At 41.8% G+C, this 23,383-nt stretch overlaps 1 pseudogene; it reads left to right on the top strand.

Annotated features, from left to right (window-relative positions):
* The first annotated feature begins 21,878 nt into the window (after positions 1–21,878).
* Positions 21,879–23,383, top strand: part of LOC101981067 — a 75,691-nt pseudogene continuing 74,186 nt past the window's right edge.

Raw genomic sequence — 23,383 nt, forward strand, 5'->3', positions numbered from 1 at the left:
ACAGAAACCCAAACAGAGTAGGAATCTGGAGACAAGAGTTGACACAGAGGCTATGGAGGGATTCTGTTTATTAGTTTGCTCATCATGGCTTGTTCAGTATGCTTTCTTATAGAACCCAGGACCACCAACTTATGGATGGCACCATCCACAAGGGACTGGAACATCCCTTATCAGTCACTAATTAAGAAAATGCCTCAGAGAATTGCCTAAAGCTGGACTTTTTAGAGGTATTTTCTTAATTGAGGTTCCCTCCTCTTAGATGACTTTAGCTTGTGCCAAGTTGACATAAAACTCTCTAGCACACCTATTACAGTGTCACAGTGTCCTATTTGCCATCACTGTGGAATACTGTGCTACCACTGTTCCCTATTTTGCCAACATTCTGTCCTATCCTGTTTATCAGTGTCCTATTTGCCATCACTGTGCTCTGCTGATTCAGAACAGTTCCCCACTATGCCATCACTGTAGCTATTGTGCCATCACAATTCCATCTTGCACCTTCAATATGCCCTCTCATGCCACCACCATGTCATAAAGTGCTGTGATTATCCATATACTGAGTCATCACAGTGACCTATTATGCTATCACAAGACAAAGTTACACTGTCAGTGTGTCCTGTTGGCCATCACAATAATGTATTGTGCATTTACTTTGCCTATTGTGCTGCCACAGTATCCTGTGGAAACTTATTCAGACACCGCTGTGTCCTGTTGCCATCACAGTGCCATAGTTTGCCATTACATTGGAATGTCATGGCATCACTGTGCCCTATGGTGCCATCACTGTGCCCTATGATGCCATCACTTTTCTCTACGAGTCATCACAGCTTCCTATTGTGCCCTTACTGTGTCATATAGTACTGTGATTTTCTCATACTGAAGCTTCACAGTGACCTATTATGCCATCACAAAAGCATTTTATGACTTCATTTTGTCTTATAGTATCACCATAGTGACCTATTACTGTGCATTTACTTTAGCCTATTGGGCCATCCTGTGTTCTATTAAATAATCAGTGCCCTATGGTCTCTATAGAACCACTCTATTCTATATAATCATTGTGCATGATTTTATCATCACTCTGGCCTCTTGTGCCACCACAGTGCCATATGGTACTGATGCTATACTATCATGGTGGTCATTTGTGATTACCTGGCCGTTGATACTGTTGCCTGTTGTGCCATCACTATATCCTTTTCTGATATGCCCTACTAATTCATCTCAGTACCCACTGTGCTTGGCCCATCCCTGTCTGCTATTGAGCCATCCCAGTACAGCGGCTTATTATGCAATTACTGTGAACTACTGTGCCACCACATATCCTTTGTGATACCACTTTGCTCTATTGTGTCAACACAGTTCTCTATTGTCATATCACAGTGTCCTATTGAGCTATCACAGTGTCTTATTGTGCCATCTCTTTGCCTAGTGAGCTATCACTTTGACATATTGAGTCTTCACAATGATAATGTTACTATGTCATTGGAAATGTACACAATGCCACCAATGTGTCCTATTGTGCTATCACTACACTCCTTTTAATCCATCACAATACCTTCTTATATCATCATTGTGTACTTTTGTGTTATCACTCTGAACAGTTCCACAATCATTGTGCCCTAATGAACAATCACTATGCCCTAGGGCCACCACAGTGTACTATTGTCCTATGTTACCATCACCGTGCCCTAATGAGTTATCACAGCGTCTTATGATATTTCTGTGCCATACAGATTCATAGATTTGACCTATCTTGCCATCGTTGTTCCCTATTGAGTCCTCACTCTGCCCTACTGAATCATACTGTGTCACCAGTGAGAATGCCCTCCTGCACCATCACTTTGCCCTTCTGCACCACCGTTCTGCTCTTTCTTCTCATCTCAGCGATCATTTGTGTCATCAGTGTGCTCTACTGTGCCATCACAGTACCACTATGCCATATCATTTTCCTCTTGTGGTACCACTTTGCTGGTTTGAACCATCATTGTTCTATCATTTATCATCTAAGTGTCCTCACCATGTCCTTTTTGCTATCAGTGCATCCTTTGTGACATCACAGTATCCTATTATAAGATGAATGTGCCTTAGTTTGTTGGTGCAGCTTCCTACTAACGCCATCTCTTTGCCTGTCGTGCCATTCCTGTGTCCTGCTGTGCTCTCACAGTTCTTTAATGTGCATCGCTTTGTACTTCTGTGCTATCAGTGTGCCCTCTTGTAGCATTTCTGTGCCCTATCTGCCACATTCATACACAGTAAAAAATAGTCATAATCAGAAACGTGATGCAGTAAAATAGCTGTAATTGAGATATAGAGTGAGTTGAAGTGGAAGGGAGAGAAGAAAAAGAGGGAAGTAGAGGAAAAGGAAAAGACAGAGAGGTCGAGTCTTAGGAGATCTCAACAGCACCTACCAATTTTCTGGGAGAAAAGAAAGACTTGAAAGTTTAGCATGCACAAGGCCACTGACAGTAATGGTGATAATAAGGCCTGTAAATAAAATAAACTTAGAAGAGAATGTCAGTATCGCTTTAGTTTCCAAAGATATATTTACTATCTATGGGGTCATCTAGGAAACCATTGAAAATGTAGTATTGAATGTCACAGGGGAGGTCAAAGTTCATCATATTGTTTCCTATGAAGTATTAGCAAAATGCAAACATAACTTTAGAAGTTCCAGATATGTCTGTCCCCTAACCACTGCAAGTTATTTAGGGGAAGCAACCTCCCAGGGCAACTCTTGCAGTCTTTTATTGCAAGAACGGAACTAAACTCTGGTGGAATATCAGATCCCTGAAGGGAGATGACCTGGGCTGTTTTTCTTATGCAATCTGCACCTGACAGATCACTGCTCTTCAGGGAAACCCAGGGCAGCTACTTCCTTACCATTCAAACTTCAGTTCTTCTGCTGGAGCTGAACTCCCTACAGCTGCTCCTCTCTCTTCTTCCCTAGTGGTCCTGCAAAATGAGTACTTTACTGGAAGCTGTGAATGACTTCTAGATTTTCAAGACTCAAAGGGCAGGAACTGGGTATAATATTTCTCAATGCCAAGATCATGGCATTGAACTGGAAACATAACAGATCACAGAATGCATCAATGTGAAAATCAGCCCATTGTTCAAAACCTTCCTGTGACGTTTACAGTTAATCAACGCAGCACATTTCATAAGCCTCTGAATTTGTTGTCTAAGATACAGGGAAAATAATGTATATCTCAGAAAGAGGTAACAACCCCCACAATGAAACTTCTTTTTAAAGTGTCATTCTCTTAAAGGTTGGAGACTGAACCTAGATGTTTGATAAGGCTTAATAATAGCAACCACCCACATGGCACTTCTTCTTCCTCTTCTTCTTATTTTTGTTTTCAAGACTGGGTTTCTTTGTAGCTTTGGAGCCTGTTTTGGAACTAGCTCTTGTAGACCAGGGTGGCCTTGAACTCATAGAAATTCACCTGCCTCTGCCTCCAGAGTGCTAGGATTAAAGGCATGAGCCACCACCACCTGGCCACTTCTTTTTTATTGTTTTTATTGAGCTATATATTTTTCTCTGCTCCTCTTCCATCCTCTCCCCTCTCCTTCAGTCCTTTCCCATGGTCCCCCTGCTCCCAATGTACTCAGGAAATCTTGTCTTTTTCTACTTCCCATGAAGATTAGATCCATGTATGTCTCTCTTAGGGTCCTCTTTGTTGTCTAGGTTCTCTGGGATTGGGAATTGTAGGCTGGTTTTTCTTTGCTTTATGTTTAAAAGCCATTTATGAGTGAGTACATATGATATCTGTCTTTCTAAGTCTGGGTTACCTTACTCAGTATTATGTTTTCTAGATTTATTTATTTGCCTCCAAATTTTAATATGTCATAATTTTTCTGCTGTGTAGTGCTCGAAGTGTGAATGTACCATGTTTTCCTTATCCATTCTTTGGTTAAAGTACATTTAGGTTGTTTCCAGGTTCTGGCTATGACAAATAATGCTGGTATGATTGAACATCATTTGGGTATATACCCAAAAGTGGTATTGCTGAGTCTTGAGGTAGGTTGTTTCCTAATTTTCTGAGGAATCGCCATACTGGTATTCAAAGCAGCTTTACCAGCTTGCACTCCCACCAGCAATGCAGGAATGTTCTCTTTACCCCAAATCCTCACCAGCATAAGTTGTCATCAGTGTTTTTGATCTTGGCCATTCATTTAAGATACTAAATTTAAATTGAAAACTCACTTATTAGTAAAGTGAAAGTTCAATTCAAATTTCCTGTGTAGAAGTTGTGCCAAGTACGGTCTGTGAGGGTTCCTACAGACGCTTATGCCACGCTGTTGTCTACCAGCTGAGTAGAGCCTGCCTACCATAGCACTTGCCCATACCATCTCCAACAGAGCAGCTTAATGATGAGATAGCACTCAGGTTTTCATACCACTCTTCCCTAACCCTTCAACAACAACGTCTTTAAAAGTCATCATGCTTCCACCGAGTCCCTCCCAGGGTCCTCCCAGCTTCTGCCTGGTACCTCCTAAATATAAAACACATACTGGATATTCGGGTTCTAATTATAATAGCAGTCCTCTCTGGCACTAAATTCTCTTCCATTCCCAGATAATTAATGGCCACGTGTTATGTTGTATAATAGATACTTTTCTTTTACTTATGATGTTGTGTGTCGGGGGTCTAGCGGAAGAGTTCTTACTTGTTTCTACTAGGAGGTTGCAGTCAGACCTCAGCAGGGAGTCAGGGAGTAGAAGCCTGAATTGTGTATGTATTTAAGAAATGGTACATACATGGCCAGATGTCAGTTAGTTACCCAGCTACTCTGTCACCTGAACTGCCCAGGGTGACTTCTTTACCAGCTATCTCAATGTACGTACAAAGTAATTGGCTTTACCTGTGATGGCTATCCACATTAACCAGGTCAGGTTGATTGACCCTTTGCCAACTTCCCTATAGAAGACACAGTGTTGTTCTTGCCCTCTTCTTTGCTATAAAGAAGCCATAAGTCTCTAAGATTTTAAGAAGCAAAGCAACTTCAGTGTCAAGGAATTGAAGAGCAGGTTTTATTGTATTATTCAAATTTATTTGTTTTTGTTTATTAATGTGTATATGAGTGTGCCTGCATGAATTTATATGCACCACATGTGGGCAAGAACATAGAAGATGACATTAGAGACCCGGAACTGGGGTTGCAGGTGGTTATGAACTGCCTGTTGTAGGAGCGCAATACCGAATCCCAGGCCACTGCAAGAATAATAAGTACTCCTAAACTCTGAGCTGTCTCTTCAATCCCGGGGCCATGCTTTAAATTGTCACGTCTTTGTTTGCTGTCTGTTGCTGTGACAAAAACAGTGGCCAAACCTAGCTTGGCAGAAACTCGGGGTAGAAACCTGGAGACAGAAACTGAGGCAGAGACAGTGAATGGGTACTGTTTACTGGCTGTCTACCCTATTGTTAACCAAACCTGTTTTTTTTTTCCACCTAGGTTCACCTGCCCAGAATTGGTACCATCTACAGTGGAAGGCAGGCCCTTTAGCATTAATCATTAGTCTAGAAATCTTCCCAGAGTTTCCTATATGAAAATCCAGTGGAGACATTTTCTCAGTTGAGGTTCTCCCTTCCCTGATGATCCTAGCTTAATCAAATTGGCAAAACAAAAGCAAAACAACAACAAAACTAACCAGTTCCAGTAATGAAAACTGTTGCCTTAGACTAACTTGTGAATGTTTTTGTCATCATCAGAAGCAACACAGGTTCAAAGTATGGTGAAAAGAAATAAATATTTAAGTTAGAGAATATTGTTTTGTAAACGAAAGCCATGATTTGTTAGCCACATGTCACTTTGGAGAATTAGAAAAGTAAATGGGTTCAGTGGAAGTAAAGAGAAATATATCATAAAGATAGCCATACATGTTTATTGAGTATGAGTGAAAGAAACACAGAGAAAGTCAATGAATCTGAAGAGTTTCTTTAAAAAAAATCAATAAACTGATTGGCCACTAGCACTTTTGATAAACTAAAATGACACAATGAACCTACAGCTGTTGCTAGAACTAGTGCTTCAGAAACTGCTGCAATCTCAAGTGGCCAATTAAGAAAAAACAGTGAAAACACAGTGAAAAACAGAGAAGGGAGATTTATTCAATGTGGCCACATTGGAAAGGGGGACAAATGTGTCCGGGGATCCCTCAAGTGTCCATCTTTGTGTCCAATAACATGGTTTTAAGTTTAAATGATACACACACACACACACACACACACACACACACACGTTTAGCAGTCAAGGTACTGCCCATCACCCACCCATTGTTGACTTGTTCCCAGTTCTCCTACAAGGTGATCTGACAAGTTGTTGGCACTATGTGAAATCGCTTCCTGGGAGACAGATTTCTTCCAGATGGTACCAGAGCCATAGCCATTGGTGTTTCCAAGCTTGAGACTCTTGGGAAAATTCTGTTTGGGGGTGAATCAGTTGTTTCAATAATCTTAGAGCCAAAAGAAGAGGCGGGTATACCTCTTTAGAATAGCTTCACTGTTTCCTGGATGGTTACAGAGCGACGGTTTGTGACAGGTGAGAATAAAGGATTGCAGGCTATGACAATAAAGACTGTGACTTTAAATCCTCAAAGGCAACCTCAAATATTGCACATGCTCTTCCAGTCACTGCCAAAGCCATCTTGGCCAAAGTCAAGTCCCCTTCTCTAAAGGTACAACTAAAAGCAGGTTGATGCAGAGTAGACACATTTGTCTCCTTTGTCCAAAATGAGTCAATTCTGAAGAGTTCTCTGTTTCAATAATGTCCAAAGGATTGGATTTCCAAAGTTTTTGTTTTGGCGGATGTAGTTTGATTCCTCCTCTGCTCAGGTTTGTGTATTTTGATATTTGAACTTGAAAGCTCTTTTCAGCTAATTTTTCACACAGAAATTACTCCTTTTGAGTCTGGTACCTAGGCAATTCAACCTATGACATAGAACTAGAGGCCCAGTATTCTGCTTAAAGTTCCCTCCACGCTTCCTGACAAGGGGCATTTGAGGTTGCACATGATAGACAAGTCCAATTTTCCTTGCTTCCTCATGACTCTTTAATGTTAGGAATTATTGCACATCAGATTAAGAATCGCTATGGGATAGGCAGTTGGTCTAATACTCTCTTGTCTCAATATCTTTCATGTGGCTGTTTCACCTATAAGTTTTTCATGTGACATCTTTTTTTTTATTACCCACAAGTCATCATCCTTTCTGACACAGGATAAAGAAGCATCTGTTTGTGGAGCTAGGATTGTAAGCAATGGTGTTAGCAGTTGGAGAGTAATATAAAAAGATGATAGAGATGAACTGGAAAGTAGATTTTCTACTGGTATCTATCTCTCTATTATCTATCACATATTTGTCAGATATTATTTATATCTAATATCTGCCTATTTATCTCTCATATTTCACTTATATCAATCTACTGTCTACCAACCATCTTTTGCCTATCTAGCATCTAACTCAGTTTGACCTTCTCATTTTTGTTTAGTCCAAAATTCCAACTATTAGGATGGTGCTACACATATTTAGGATGAGTTTTTGTACCTCACCTAACCTACTCTAGATAATTGCTAAGAAATAAAGCCTCAGATTTGTTTCCATGGTGATTCTAAATCCCATCAAATTCACAAACAAGATTACATGTAACAAATTGTGTATGGTTTTTTGGGTCAGCTAAAATGACTCAAGCTGTTTTTATTTATTTATGTTTTTAGTGTTCCTTCCTATTGTGCAGTCTGGTTCCTCCATGAAGTTCTGTTTTTACACCACACAGTCTGAGTCCTTTAAACCCCTTTGTAGTCTTTCAGATATGGAATTCAGTTATAACCCAAATCTAGACAATCATGTTAACTGGCTCTTTCTGTCAAGGTTAATATCCTAGTTAGCCCTAATTGTTAGCGTGACATAGCCTAGAGGCATCTGAGAAGGGAGCCTAAGTTGAAGGACTGACCAGGTCAGATTGGCCTGAAGGCATATCTGTGAAGAATTGTCTTGATCTGAAATTGATGCAGAAGAGCTCAGCCACTGTAGGTAGTACTATCCCTTGGGTTGGTGGTTCTGGGCTCTAAGAGAAACCTAGCCAGGCATTAATCTGAGAACAAACTGATAGGCTGTGTTCCTCCATTGTTTCAGCCCCAGTTTCTGCTGGAGTTCCTGCCCTGAGTTCCCACACATGTGACCAGGAAGTGAATGTCAAATCAACCCCTCATCCATCTTGCTTTTGGTCAGAGTGCTTTATCACATCAACACGGAGATAATTAATGCTCTTCCCATAACTGTTGTTTGAGCTCTGAACGGCAGGCATTGTTTTTTACTGAAGCTGGCAAAGTTGAACTGGGATGACATAAATGTAGGGATATGAGTGGTATTCATACATGTGTCATGACGGTACTACATGCCACAAAGGGGAGATGAATGGAGAACTAAAGTTAGAGCTGGGAGCAAAAGCACTGATTGTCATTTGAACATGTTACACATGAAATCATTCCTAAGTCCAGGCTTTTTTTTTTGTCCTATGAACATTTAGTTCAAGCACATTTTAAATGGTTTGTATAAACTTTTTTAAAAAACTAGTTCTGAAAAGATCATCAATAGATCTCTGTTCACATGTATGTGTGGGTCCATGTGCACATGTGTGTGCATGTATATGGAGAAAAGAAGCTGTTATCAGGGCTGGGTATCTTTTTCAGTTATTTATCACTTATTGATTGACACAAGTTCTCTCCCTGAACCTAGAGCTCACCAATTTGGCTCCACTGGCTGGTTAGTGAACTCTAAGAACCCTCCTGTCTTCCTCTCCTGCACTGGGGTTCCAAGTGTGTGTTACTATGTCTGGATTTGTTGTTGGCTTGTTTGTCTGTTATTTTAACGTAGCTTCTGAGGGGTAAACTCAGGTCCTTATGCTTGAGTAGAAAGCACTTTAATGACTGAGGCTTTGCCCAGCACTAGTTGATGTTTTTGCTTCAGTCAATAACTTTTTATCAGCTGTCCTTTAGCTTAGTTGTCCTTGATATGTCCCTAGAATAACTGATCTCTCAGTTCTTGAAGTCCTTTCTGATTTGATGTGTGCTAATATCCATCTTTCTTGCTCTACAAGAATAAGAACAATCATAAGTTGACTATACACATTCACAGGCAAGTCACTTTACTTTATACACACACACACACACACACACGCACACGACTGTCTGTCTCTCTGTGTATGTGTATGTGTCTGTGTATGTGAGAGGGAAGCATGTGTATATTTGCATGCACTTGTACACAAGTGTGAATGCATGCAAACTGTGACACATTGAAGGAGCTCAGGACAGTTTGCAATAGTCCAGCCACTATATGGCTTCTGGAGATTGAATTCAGCTTCAGACTTGGTGGAAAGCACCTTTACCTGTTGAGCCATCTTGCCAGCTACTATTTTACTTTATTATGTTTTTATTTCCCCATCCACAAAATAAAAATTGGATGCAAAGTTACCTCTAAAGCACACCCCTCAATTGGAAATCTTGTGATTTTTATCAGGAGAGGAGATGGGGAGGAGAAATTGCAGCCAGAAATGGCACAGACTTCAGCATATGCTGGCTGCAAAGGCAAATGCACTCAGGTGAGATGCTCTTTAATTTCCCCCTTTCCTCTTGGGTAAGGTCGTGATGCTCCACAGTAAGTGAGCCTTTATTTTCCAGAGAGAAAGGAGACCTTTTTCTTAAGAAGCAGCAAGTGTTCAATAATGCCTTGTTATTGTTGCCTGAATTCCAATTACTGGGGAAGCATCCTCTGCTCTCCTGCTCTTCGCATTTTGACGTGCCGTCGCCTCTCAGTGGAACCAATTGCCTTAAAGCCTCCACGAAGCCACAGTTACCCTCGTCTCATTGCCAAAAAGTGTAATCATAAAAGTGTTAAGTACACATATTCATTTTCCTCTCCTTCAACCAAGCAAGTGTACCTCATCAGTGCTCAGCGCTGAAGTGATGATTTGGTCTCTGCTGTGAAAGCCTTAATGGAAAAATTAGACATACAACACACTCCTGAGAAGTAAGAGCGAAACATCTGATCTCAGTACTTGGGAAAAGCTAATAGGCCTCTTTGGTTTTTTTTTTTTTTTTCATCCAAACATCCAACACTGAAATTCTCTGTGGCTTTGTCCTTTTCCTTCTTTCTCTTTTCTACTGAGGAAGTTGGGAAGAACACATCAGAAAACGAAGGGGAGCCGGGCGGTGGTGGCTCACGCCTTTAATCCCAGCACTTGGGAGGCAGAGGCAGGCGGATCTCTGTGAGTTCGAGACCAGCCTGGTCTACAAGAGCTAGTTCCAGGACAGGCTCCAAAACCACAGAGAAACCCTGTCTCAGAAAAAAAAAAAAAAACGAAGGGGATTATTATTCAGATATTCTGACTAAAACTACAAAATATTTCAATTTGGTCACACGTTTTATATTTGAAAATAATTTTGTCACTTTATTTATTCCAAGTAATATTAACTCCGACTTCAAGATATTTGTCAAAGTTAAAGAGAAACCAATTCCTTGTGTGTTGGAGAAGTCTTACCTTCTCAGGGATTACTTCAGAATCTGGAAAGGCAGCCGTGTTCTGTGGCTTTCAGCCCAGGCTCTCTTGTCTTCTCCCCACAGTGGTCAGCAGGAGTAGATCTGTCTAAATTAGATGTTTCTCTAGGTAAATAACATTGTTATTTCTGTATCAAACTTGCACAGTGCAATTATGAATAAAGCTGGGAGACGTACAGGCTTGAGTAGCCTTGCTATACGAATGCTGACCACTTCTCTAGGGTATAGAACAAAGAGTAGAACAAACGACGCTCTCACCTGTGGGGTACCTCTTCCTTAGAGCAGTTTTAAAAGTCTTGATATCAATTATCTATATTAATATGTGTATCTCTATATGTATTTATTATACATGATTATATATTCGTATATATGTTCATCAATCTACACAGCTCTTTAAATATCTCCATATATGTATGTATCATATTTATCATCTATCTTATTATCTATTATCAATCAATCTATCTATCTTATTATGTATTATATATCTCCATTTGTCATCTTTGTCTCTGTCTTTCACATCTCCATTTATTTATGTAACTTTGTCCATACTTAAGCTTTTAAGATTTCCTTCGCTAGAGTTTGATAGGATGACCGAGTTGGGAAACTACTGATTTGAGGCAAAATGTAAATAAAGATCCATGACACCTTCAGACAAAGGCCTGGCCATTCTGTGAGAAAAAACAAAAACAGTTACCTAATACCATCTCATGCTGATTAATGCAGTATAGCAGGCAAGGGATAAGGGTCCTTCACAGAGAACAGATTCTCACACCTCCTCTGTTCAGTTGTTAACTGAATTAACTCCTCTGGGTGAATGGCTTACTCAGATTCTTTATGCATGTGCCCTTATTTGCAAACAAATAGCAACTAACTTACATGTTGCTATTAAGGGCTAAATGAGTTATCATTTGAAAGGCTAAGTAAGTTGCCAGCTGTCCTGCTCTGTAGTAATGCTTCATATTTATTAGTCATATTCTAAACCTATCTTTGGAACCCATCTCATTGTCTTGTGGAGAATATAGGAATATGGTCATCAGATTCAGCTGCTCCAATCTTGACTCTGTCAACTGCTGGGCCATGAAGGAAGCCACATAACCTTTTGTCAGCTTTAGTGTCCTCATCCGAGGGATGCAGCTGTTTTAAGGAACAATGTCTCTGAATTCCTTAGGAAACTTTCAGCAGGTCTTAATCTCTATCAACAGAGTAAGGTCTGCTACCTTCTCTCACTTCCTGCAGTTGATTCTATTATCACACTCTGGCCGATGTGAACCCTGTTTTATCATTTTTCTGAATCTCTGATCATTTATTTTCCTTAAGTCAAGGTGCGTGAGTTTCTTCTCTAAGTACCTGGACAAAACATTCAACAAAAGAAAGTTAAAGAATAAAGAAGCTTTATGTGGGCACTTTATGTTGGCCCACAGTCTGAGTGTGCAGTTCATTGTGGGTGGAGAAGTTGTGACAGCAGGAGAGAGAAATGTCTGATCACATTGTGTTCACAGTCAAGAAGCAGAGAGATGATTGCTGCTGGCCAGCTGACTTTCCCCTTTTTATTTAGTCTGGGTCCCCAGTCCATGAGATGAAACCACTCTCAATTAGGGTGGGACTTCCCACTTCAGGTAACACAGTCTAGAAACTTAACTTGCATGCCTGGATGTTTGTTTCCATGGTGATTCTAAATCACATCAAGTTAAGAATCAAGATTAGCCATCACACAAGGCTAGACACAAGGTAGACATATGACTATGTACAACACCCTGTTGAATTTAGTTAACTCAGAAGCTGCTCTAGATTACCCTTCAAATAGCTTCCCCTATCATTAGAAGAAGTACACCATCTGTAGGCCAGATCTGGCTGCCGGACTCAACCCCCAGCTACATTCATTTTTCATGAAATGAAGTCTCCCTAGGACATAGTACTTGCCATGATGCTCTGTTTCTAGCCAAGTGGCCAGGCTGCCTGAATAGAAGCAGATGCACTGTTCTTGGCCTAGAGGCGTCATTAGAAAGGCCTCCAGGTTGCCTGGGAGGATGCATCTGGTGGCGGTGTTGGGCCAAATTTAACACATGGGCCCGTTAGCAATATTAATGATGGTCCTCAACTGGGCTCAGCCAAATGTCATTTCTATTCAGAGGTCTTCCAACTCACTCTTTGTGGCCAGGCTGAGTGGGACAAGTGAGTGATATACTCTTGATAGGTAAATTTACATGCTGTGATGGTACATGAAGGGCTCAGCTTACATCCATTGGGTTGAAATCTATCTATATAACTATTTATCATACATTTATTTATCATTTATCCATCTGTCATCTATCCACATATTTCCATCAATCCACATGATAGATTATGTATTTATGCATCTATCAATGTATTTTTGTATCATCTATCTATCTATCATCTATCTATGTGTCTGTCTATCAGTTATCTTTTAAAAAGATGTTATTGTCATCTTTTACCAATCTATCTATAAACTAACCCTACATATTTATCAGTCTCTCATCTGTCATCTCCCTGTCTATCATCTATCTATCTATTATCATCTGTCTATCAGTATTAAGCCAGTTTTCAGCTGCCAAAGGCTTACAGTAGACGTGCTGTGTGCCTTGCCTTGGTCAAGTCACTTTGTAGACCACCATAGAGGAGAAGAACTGCTTAATCAGGTTCACAGGTTTAACATTACGATTTAATACATACTTACTAAAGAGCACGTTGAGTAACTATTTCTTCTAGTTAAGACAGGAAAGGCCACCTCAGAAAACTCAAAGCCAAAGGAATTTAGGAAGTGGAGGAAGCTCAGAGAGCTACAGGAGTCACAAGATCCCCTGCTACTTTGGGATCATTTGGTAGTCCACCTACAGGTTTTGCATGGAATTCCAGGGATGCAGCTCCAATGAGTTGCCTCTCATGCTGAGGTAGACGTTCTGGAGATGCTGTTCCTTTGTACCTGTACTCTTGTAAATAACTCCAACAAGCTCATCGGTTCACTACATAGTCTATATATATATTAATAGAGTAAAATTAATATAGAATTTATAGAATTAAATAGAATTTATATAGACCATGTGTATATTAATAGAATAGAAAGACATTTGTTCATATTTTCCTAGGAAGTCACACGACAGAGTAAATATGTCTTAACATTGACCTGTCAGTGGTCAGAGATGACCAGAAATAGTTGTGTGGTATTTCCCAGATAAGGGCAGGTTGCAAAAGCTAAGTCCCTTTCTGATTTGACTCTTAATAGCCCACTGACTCAAACACTCACAAGCATCTGTATCCAGTGGGTCTTGGAACCCATTTCCTGGTTCAGTACTTCTCAGAATGTCTACCATTCCATTTTGAACATAAAAAGTATGTTTTCCAAACATGCTGTTGTTTGGAGGTTGTAATGTTATCCAGGCTGTTGGTACATGCTGGGTTCTGGCCCTCATCTTTCTGCATGCATATGAGAACTGAAATTTCTTCTTCATTTGACGTGGCGGCAGACCTTGTGTCTAGCATTGACAACTGACATTTTATTAGAAATAGATTGTGTGAACTCTAGACGGGAGCTTGAAAGCCAGTGTTTGATTCCCTACAATTCCTTCTCCTATTACACATGGTAAGCTTCATTAGCCGGAAAGACCGCTCCAGGCTGATCTGTGCCAGCATTTGTGTGAGGGAGAAATGTTTGTTTCACGGAGGATCTTATTGGATCTCATGGGCTGCTTGTCACAGAGGCACAAACTGACCTATTCTGCCTGAACTAGTGTAATGAGGGACAAAATGAGTGGGTACTGACCCCCGTGTGTGAGGGAGTCTCAGAATGCACAATCACAAATGCTCCTCTTTAAAAGCATGCCCTGTCACATTGCAAATGGATCTCTTCCAGGTGCTCATTAGGTAGCCTCACTGGCTGTGCTTACCAGCTGTGTGTCTTTCTAGCCCAGTGGTTCTCATTCTCTGCTTTTGTTCAAGTGCAACAGCCTCCTGCTCCAGTCATGAGCAATGTGACTCAGCCTCTTTCCTTCCTCAGCTCCCTATGTGAAGATGTGGATGGGACAACTGAAAATTTCCTTCCTGAATTGTATTTAAATTTTCACCTGTTTTTGCTCTTTACTAATAAAATGGCAAATTCCATATATAACTGTTTTACTGTCTCTTTATGTGTATGTGAATGTTATGTGTGTGTTCTCATGAGTGAGTGCAGGTGTGTGCATGCCATAGTATGAATGTGGATGTCAGAAGACAACTTTGGGTGTGGCCCTCACTTTCTACCTTGTTTGAAAGGGCTTTCTTGTTGTTTGCCTCTGCATGTAACAGGTTAGCTGGCCTTGAGCTTCCAGGAATTCTTCTGTCTTTGCTTCACAGCATGCTGCAAGAGCATACTACTATGCTGGACTTTTAGGTTCCTTTCTGGGAATTGTAACTCAGGTTCCCTTGCTTAATCAGCAAATACCTTATCCACTGAGACATCTGCGTAGACCCTATATGTAATTCTTTAAACTCAGCTATTTACATCTGATAATCCTTATGGTGTCTCAGGAAGAACAGGGGAATATTTTGGCCTTTTCTGACTTGATTAGGTGTGAGACATTTGGGATTCATCTTATCTCTGTTCCCTGGATTGAGCACTTGCAAACTTAGCCATGCAAGTGTCCTGGAAAGAGAGGTTAAGCATCCAGTATTCACATAGGGAATAAATCACCCTAAGAGACTACACAGAGTATAACAAGCCCCCATCAAGTCTTCAAGAGTATGAGACTTCACTCTGCAGTGAGACATAAAGTGGGAAAAGGAGAGGGGACAGAAAGGGTACGGGCATTCAAGGGTTAAAGAAGAGTTTGAGAACTGAGTAAAGCAAAGTCAGAGTGTGGTACAAAGAAAAGGAGGTTTCACTTGGTATCAGGTGAGAATAAAGGAAACCCGTGTCCACAGACATCCTTGTCCTATGGAGGATGAAGACTGTCTACATTCATCCAACTTTTCTATTTGTCCTGGAAATTTAGAAAGAGAGAGAGATGTGCCCTAGTAAATGTCTCTCTTGCCATTTAGGAAATTTGTGCAAATCATTATACAGGTTCATGGTGGTAAAGTCTGATTGTAAAATTTCCTTCATCAGCTCATGCATTGGAGCCCTTGGCGCCCAGCTGCTGGTACTGTTTCAGAAAGCTGGTGAACCTTTAAGAGGTGGCCCCTTGCTGGAGGAAATGAGTCACTAGGGGTGGAGCATGTGGTTATACAGCCCAGCCCCATCCTTGTGAATGTACTGCTTCCTGTCTACAGACATAATGTGAACAGCCGCCTCGGGCCAGGCAGCTGTGTTCTTTACTGTGCTGGGCTGTACTATTACACTGCTATTACACTGTGACCCAGCGTAAACCCTTCCTCCTGTGAAGTTCTTCTGGTCAGGGGTTTGGTCACAACAAGAAGCAACCTCTAGGGTCCTACCCTAACCTTGTATATATAGCCTCTCATTTTTCGATTTACATCACACCACTATTCTCATTTCCTCTCTGTCCTTGTGACAAATTACTCTGATAAAAAGTAACACAGGAGAGGAAAGGGTTTATTTGGTTTCCTTGTCCATGTTACTGCCCACCACTGTGGCAAAGTCAACGCAGTAACTCAGGCAGCTACTCACATCATATCTGCCTTCGGGCGCAGAGAGAAGGGAATGCACCCTTGCAACCACTTGCTTGCTGCATATAATTTTCTTCACTCTTTCTCATCCCAGGGCCAGCTTCCCATGCAATGGTACTGCCCACCATGGACTGGGGCTTCCTGCACTAAGTAACAATCAAGACAATCTCCCCTCAGGGATTCCGACACTCTCTCCAGGTGATTATAGGTTGTGTCAAGTGACAGGTAAAACTAAAGAGCACAGCTTCTAAGGGTGAAGGTGATAGAACCCTTTATCCCCCTAAGATTTGGTATAAATATATAATATAATGTATACATACATATATATATATATATATATATATATATATATATATATATGGATTATACATGGTTCAAAACGTGCTCCAAGGCCTCCTTGCTTAGGAATGGAAGAATTTATCACTGAACATTTGCTCCAAACTGACAAAATTCATTCTAAACAGCAAATATATTTTCACTTTTCATATTTATCTATGCTTGCTAATTAACGAGTCCTGTAGCAACTGCACAGGGATTCTGATTGTGTTGATGATGTATTCAAACAAAAGGAAACAAATGTGTGTGTTTGGGCCAAGTTTGCCAAGTTTCAAATCACGTCTTCATTGTGTAAGTTCGGGGGAGCTTAGAACAGCTCTGTGAAAGGTGCCTCGTGGGAACCACACAGTGTCATGTGCTGAGGTCTCCACTCAAGTGCCAGTTTCCAGATTCATCCATGCTGAAGCTGTTTTGCCTCACATGACAATCCCATTGTCACAAAACACAAAAATGAGTTGGAGAAATCTGGATTTTATTGTTGTTAAAGCATTGACTGCCGCACAATTGTTTGCAAACGAAGATTCTGCTTTTCTGGACTTTGTCCATTCTCAAATTAATTAGCCCTTTATGATAACCATAGCTGGCACATCGTGTATTCCAACAGACGGCAAGGACACATTTCTGCTAACACCCACGTTGGGATGGTATCTGCAGATCACATCCTTTTCCAAGAGGCTGGGCACCAGCTTGGGCTTTCTGCCATATAAACACACGAAGAAGGAAAATAAATCTCCCTCCCAACTCAGCACACAGCAAAAATTGGAAGCTGAGAATCTACCATGGAGGCAGGATTTACTTCATCGTGTCCCACAACAGCTCTACAAAGTAGACCTTATAGACAGATCTCTATGGATCCCAGTCCACCCTGGTCTATATGGCGAGATACAGGCCAGCCAGGCTATATAAGTAAACCTTTACACACCCTCACCCAAAGAAGGAACAGGGAGAAGAGGTGGAAACGGACAAACAAACCACAAGGTTTGGGGCTGGGGCAATTCAGGCATGTTCACCAGCAATAATAGCCTCCACTGTCATTGTTGCTGTAAAGGAGAAGATGCCAGAACTTCCTACCAAAGCTCGGCGATGACCCTTTCGCTCTTGCTGAAACTATAGCAGATTACCCCAGGTGTCTGAATTCCAGGACTATGATGAGCACTCTAATTCCCATTGCCCGGGATGTTTATGGACCCAAGCTTCTGGTGGTACAGCCCCTATGCATGAAATGCCAAACATGCCCCTCCTACCCACTTCCTCCCATCTTCTAACTCACATAAAGAAAAATTATTTACTCTCTTCTTCAAAGAGGTCTCAGAGGACTTCAGGCTACCTGCTTGTCATTGGTAGTACATGTTAGCGGTCAGGCTATCCCCAAATCTCAGGTGGTAGGTAAAGGATGGGGATATTTGCATTTTGAGGGATAGAGTAACCTGATTTTCATGGATTTGGCTAGGTGGCAAGCCAATCAGTTCCAGGATCTGCCTGTCTCCATCCCTTCTCCGCACCACAGTGCTTCCACATTTGCCTTTTGCATCATTTCTTGGGACTTGACCTCAGGTCCTGATGCTGTCCAGCTGCGTCTTACTCACTGAGCCATTGGCCCAGGCTCATCTCTGTCAACGGTGCCCTGGGAGACCTTCTTCTCTCCCTGAGAAGATGCTTCTTCTTCCTCCCATTTTCACCATCATACAGCCACGAGTTTTATCCACATTTACAATCCAATCACCCCTGTGTACAATGTAAGATAAATATGCCCCCTTTATGTGTGTTAGTTTAGTTGTCCTCTGATGCAATAAAAGTAAAGGAAGAAGTAATTAGTCTTACAAAGGAATCTCTTATGGAGAAATTAGAAAGGTTTTGTGTTTTGTAAGTGAAGTTGGCTTCTGCATGGCTCTGATGCACCAGACGGGGGTGGGGTTGTTTTATTTTAATGTGTACCTATTCAGGTTTCCCAGTACATCACCATACATTACATCCCCAACCTTCCCTCCCACTGCAATTTAATTTGCGAAATGAAAAGATGCATGCTTCATCTGTGGGTGAGTGGATCTGTTTAATTGGCAAGTTGTCATGATTTTTAGTAATGATGGTTTTTTAACTATGTGAAAAAAAGACAAATGGTATATTATAGGAGCATCATTTGTCATTTGTGTAGTGACGGCCTCTGAATTCTAAGTGCTGTGTGCAGTAATGCATCTGTTATTCTCTGTGACAAATAGGACAATCAAAACCTCTAATAGATTACACTGTTTTTTTTTTCTTCCTGACAGGTTTATTTATTCTTTATTCTGTGTTGGAGAAACCCGCGCTTACTCATCGGCCTCAAGGCAGAGGTAGGACAGAGCACAAGTCACGCCTTGCTCTGAAAGCAGGACAGCTGCAATCATGAAGAGATCATGGGTGTCTCTGCCAAAAGCGAGGGGACGACGAGAGAGCCGAACCTGCTAGTGAGGCAGCAGCAGCTCTTCAGAAGGTTTTATTCCTCTCTTCCTCTCAGAGCGAAGGTGGCTGTTGGAGGACGGCGCCCTGAGATTGGCTTTCAAACAGGGTTGCTAAATCATCTACAGACACACACTCTTTCATCTGGGTTAATGTGATTAATTGAGCCAAATGGAGTTTGTGTGTGTGTGTGTGTGTGTGTGTCTGTCTGTCTGTCTGTCTGTCTGTCTGTCAGTGTCTGTGTATGTAAATGAAATGCATTGATAGACCTTATTCATTTATGAAAGTATCAAAATGACTAAAATACTAGATGATAATAGTTACACAATTGCTTCTGATTGCATTGAAGGACACTTTAATTTACTATGTCCTGCATGTACCACTAGGACGATGGCTCAAAGGATAAAGTGCTTGATACTTAAGCGTTAGGATCTGAGTTCACATCCCCAGGCACCCATGTAGACACTGGGAGCCACAGCACAAGTCTGTAACTCAGGGCTGAATAGGACAGAGACAGGTAGATCCCTGCAGCTTGCTGCTGGTCACTCCAGCCAAAGGAGTGAGCTCAAGTTTCAGTGAGAGAGAGTAGAGAGTGGTAGAGAGAAAGATGCTCAACTCTGACCTCTAGCTTTTATTTTAAGTATTTGGACATACCTGCACATACCCTTCCACACACACACACACGTGTGCGTGCATGCACACACACACACACTTGCATATATCATACACATACCCCTTCATACAACACACACACATACCTGTATACACCACACACACATCTTCATACACCACACACACACACACACATACACACACACATACACAAATAAATGTAATAAAAATGGCTTTAACACGAACGTTCTGCTGGAATTAGGGGAAGCATGAAGAAGCAGCTCCGGGAAGAGGTCTGTCTGACTCATTCTCTATCACACTCTTCATTGTTCTTCCTTCTTTTCAGGAAATCTGGCACAAGGGTGAGCATCTATCTCCTTTAGTGACCTGGCACTCACTAAAGTATTCTGACCTTATGTGTGAAAACCTCCTGGGATTTAACACAGGACAACTCCACTCGAGACAAGAGAAAGGCTTAGAAAGGCCTGCAAGCAGCCCATTGAAGGACTGGCCACAGAAGAGAGATCACATGTCTTAGACCCAAACTTCATTGTGAGAATCTCAAGGAGGGGAAGTAGACCAAAAAGTTTACTATTTAACTTATTTCATTTAAGTTAAAAATGAAATTAAACTTCTGCCATGGATAACGTTTCCATATGATGAACTGGCTTGGTGCTGGGATGGCTGCTCTTCAATGTCAAGTTGATTCAATCTGGAATCAACTAAGCAATGTGGGGCTGTGGGGCACTTCCAAGGAGGAGTGACTATGTTCCATATCTTGGCATGATTTACTTTCCCAAACATTATTATATTTTAAGATACTCAGTTTTCATTTTCAAAGAGACAAATAATGCCTTAGAGAATTAAGAGACTAGATAGGCTAATAGATTATTAATGAACCTGCAGCTTAGTAGAAAGGGAATGAATGGTTTATTCTGTGAAGGACCCTGTTCAGGGCAGAAGCCTACTGTGGGGCATGTCTCAGCCCATGATCATGAACAAAACCTTCCCTGAAGTCTAATTCCTTCCGGATACCAGAAAATACAGAGTGGAGGCACTGTCAGAGAGTACCTAGTCTCAGGGGAAAGGTGCTTTCAAGTCTGTCTTGCTGTATTTATACCCAAGTGTCAAAGGAAAACTAGTATAACATGTGGATGAATTTAGTTATATGCTTTCAGATAAAACATAACCTCCAGGAAGAACTCCGGCTGTTAAGATCTATCAAAGTGTCAGCACGGTGGCCACACCTTTCCATCTGCCTGCAACATGACAAATGAACCTCTACGATCAGGATACTTGCTTCAAATAGATGGGTCAGGCATGAAATAATCACAGGTCTGCTCCTTCTTTGAAGTCTGCAACTAGGAATGCACAAAGGAAAGTTATTTTAATATGTGAAAAATAGTAGCTTGCCCAGCAAGACGAAGATAAATATATGGTGTAGGAAAAGACCTGGGTCCAGGTAGAGGCTGCTGTGATGTGAAAAGGAGCTGCTGAGGGTTCTGTGTGCTGTCAAAATGTATGAGGGCCCCGAGCCACGAGGGCCTGGGGCTTAGGGAAAGACAATGGGAGACCATAGGACTGAGAGTGACAGATGCGGAGTGAGCTGGCCCGAGACTGAGGGAAGGCATGTGTAGTGAATGGCAGACACAGAAAGCTGGAGTTCCCTGAACCCTTTTTAGCCTAGTGGATCATGAGTGAGCGAGTCCTGGACATTGTGCTACAGGATTTGATCTACTGTTGGAATTTTGCATTGCTTTCATCCATCTATGACTGTGCTGTGGTTCTTCCCTTTTGGAACAAGAAAGTGTGGAGTTTATTTTGGGTTTTCAGGAGCCACAGTTAGGAGACTCTTGGATAATTTTTAAAAAAGATTAAAATTTTGAAGAATTTGAACTGGTTTTTGAAAGAAAGATTGTGGTACTTTAAAAATTACAGTCTGTTTTGCATTGCGATTGTAGCATGAGAGCTTGGGGATAAGCCAGAAAGGACTGTTATGGTTTAATGGTGATGTGTCTGTGTGTCAGCTTGACAAGGGATCAGTTGTGCTTGTTAGGTTTTGTCAATTAGAATCATGAGGGAAGAGCAAATCTCCGCTGAAGGACTGTCTTCCTCAGACTGGCATGTGGGTATATCTACAGGGCATTTTCTAGGTTTATTAATTTAGGTGGAGAGACTTAGCCTAGTGTGGGCAGTGCCCATCCTGGGCAGCTGGGCAGATGGTCCTGGATAAGAAAGTAGACAGAGGTTTTCAGGACAACCCTGGCTCTTACATATTACCCACAATTCATTTTTCTCTCCCTCTCTTCCAGTATGGCATGATGTCCAAAGGAAAGAAGGCCAAGGGGAAGAAGGTAGCCCATGACTCTCCCATTGTGAAGAAATAGGAGGTGAGAAACATGGTGAATTATCTGTTTGTTAAAAGGCGTAACAACTTTGGCATTGGACAGGACATCCAGCCCAAAAGGGACCTCGCTTGCTTTGTCAAATGGCCCCACCCTATAAGGCTTCAGTGGCAAAGGGCCATCTTCTGTAAGTGACTCCAAGAACCCTCTGCCATTTACCAGTTCCCCCAGGTCCTGGACTATGAAACAGTGAAACAGCTATGTAGATGCCCAAGCTTGCCCACAAGTACAGGCCAGAGACAAAGCTGCCGACCTATGCTGAGAAAAGGGTTGCTAGCAAAGGGAGTATCCTCACTAGAGACCAACTCACCATCGAGCAGTGATCAGTATGGTCACTACCCTGGTGGAGAATAAGAAGGCTCAGCTGGTAGTAATCACCCACGAGGTAGACCCCATTGAGCGAGTGTTCTTCCTGCATGCTCTTTGTCGCAAGCTGAGGTTGCTCTACTGCATCATCAAAAGGAAGGCCATACTGGGCAGCTGGTCCGCAGGAAGACATACACCACTCCTGACTTCACCCAGGTTAACCAGGAAGACAAAGGGGTTCCGGCTAAGCTTGTGGAAGCTATCAGGACCACTTGCAAAGACAGATATGAAGAGATCCACATCAATGGAGAGGCAACGTCCTGGGTCAAAAATCTTTAGCTTGTGTTGACAAACTGGAAAGGGCAAGGAACTTGTCACTGAACTGGGTTAAAGCTACACTTGTCAGTTTTCTGTACATGAGTATAATTGCAAAATTGCCCCACCTCCAAAAAAGAAAGAAAGAAAACAAAAGGAAAAGGAAGGAGGGAAAGAGGAAAGAAGAAAGGAAAGAAGGAAGGAAGGAGTGAAGGAAGGAAGAAAGGAAGGAGGGAAGGAGAGAAGGAGGGAAGGAAGGAAGGAAGCAAGTTGAACAAGCTGAGGAGCCAGCCAGTAGTTTTCCTCCATGGCCTGACTCTGCTCTTTCTTGAATTCTTGCCCTAACTTCCTTCAGTGTTGGGTTCTGATTGAGCCGTATAAATCAAATACATCTTCTCCCCTAGTTGTTTGTGTTGGTGTTTTATCACAGTAGCAGACAGCAAAATGTGACACCTCTCTCTGGCAGTGAGCTGAGATGCTGAAGCCAAGCCCTACCCATCATCCTCCTCTCTGCAGTTCTCAGGCATCATTATTTCCCTCTGTGCTTTTCCAGGTTCATCCTCTCCTTGGAATCAACTTGCTTTTTGTTATCTTGAGAAGTGTTTCCCATGGGTTCAGGCATTTGACCACTCAGTTCCTGGTTGGTAGCACTGCATGGGGACTTTATGGGACCTTTAGAAGGTGGAGCCCTGCTGCTGGGGGAAGTTAGTCACTGAGGGCAGGGTTGAGAGCTTTTAGTCACTGAGGGCAGGGTTGAGAGCTTTTAGTCACTGAGGGCAGGGTTGAGAGCTTTTAGTCAC

This window comes from Microtus ochrogaster, chromosome 6 (assembly GCF_000317375.1).
Source record: "Microtus ochrogaster isolate Prairie Vole_2 chromosome 6, MicOch1.0, whole genome shotgun sequence".
Taxonomy (NCBI): domain Eukaryota; kingdom Metazoa; phylum Chordata; class Mammalia; order Rodentia; family Cricetidae; genus Microtus; species Microtus ochrogaster.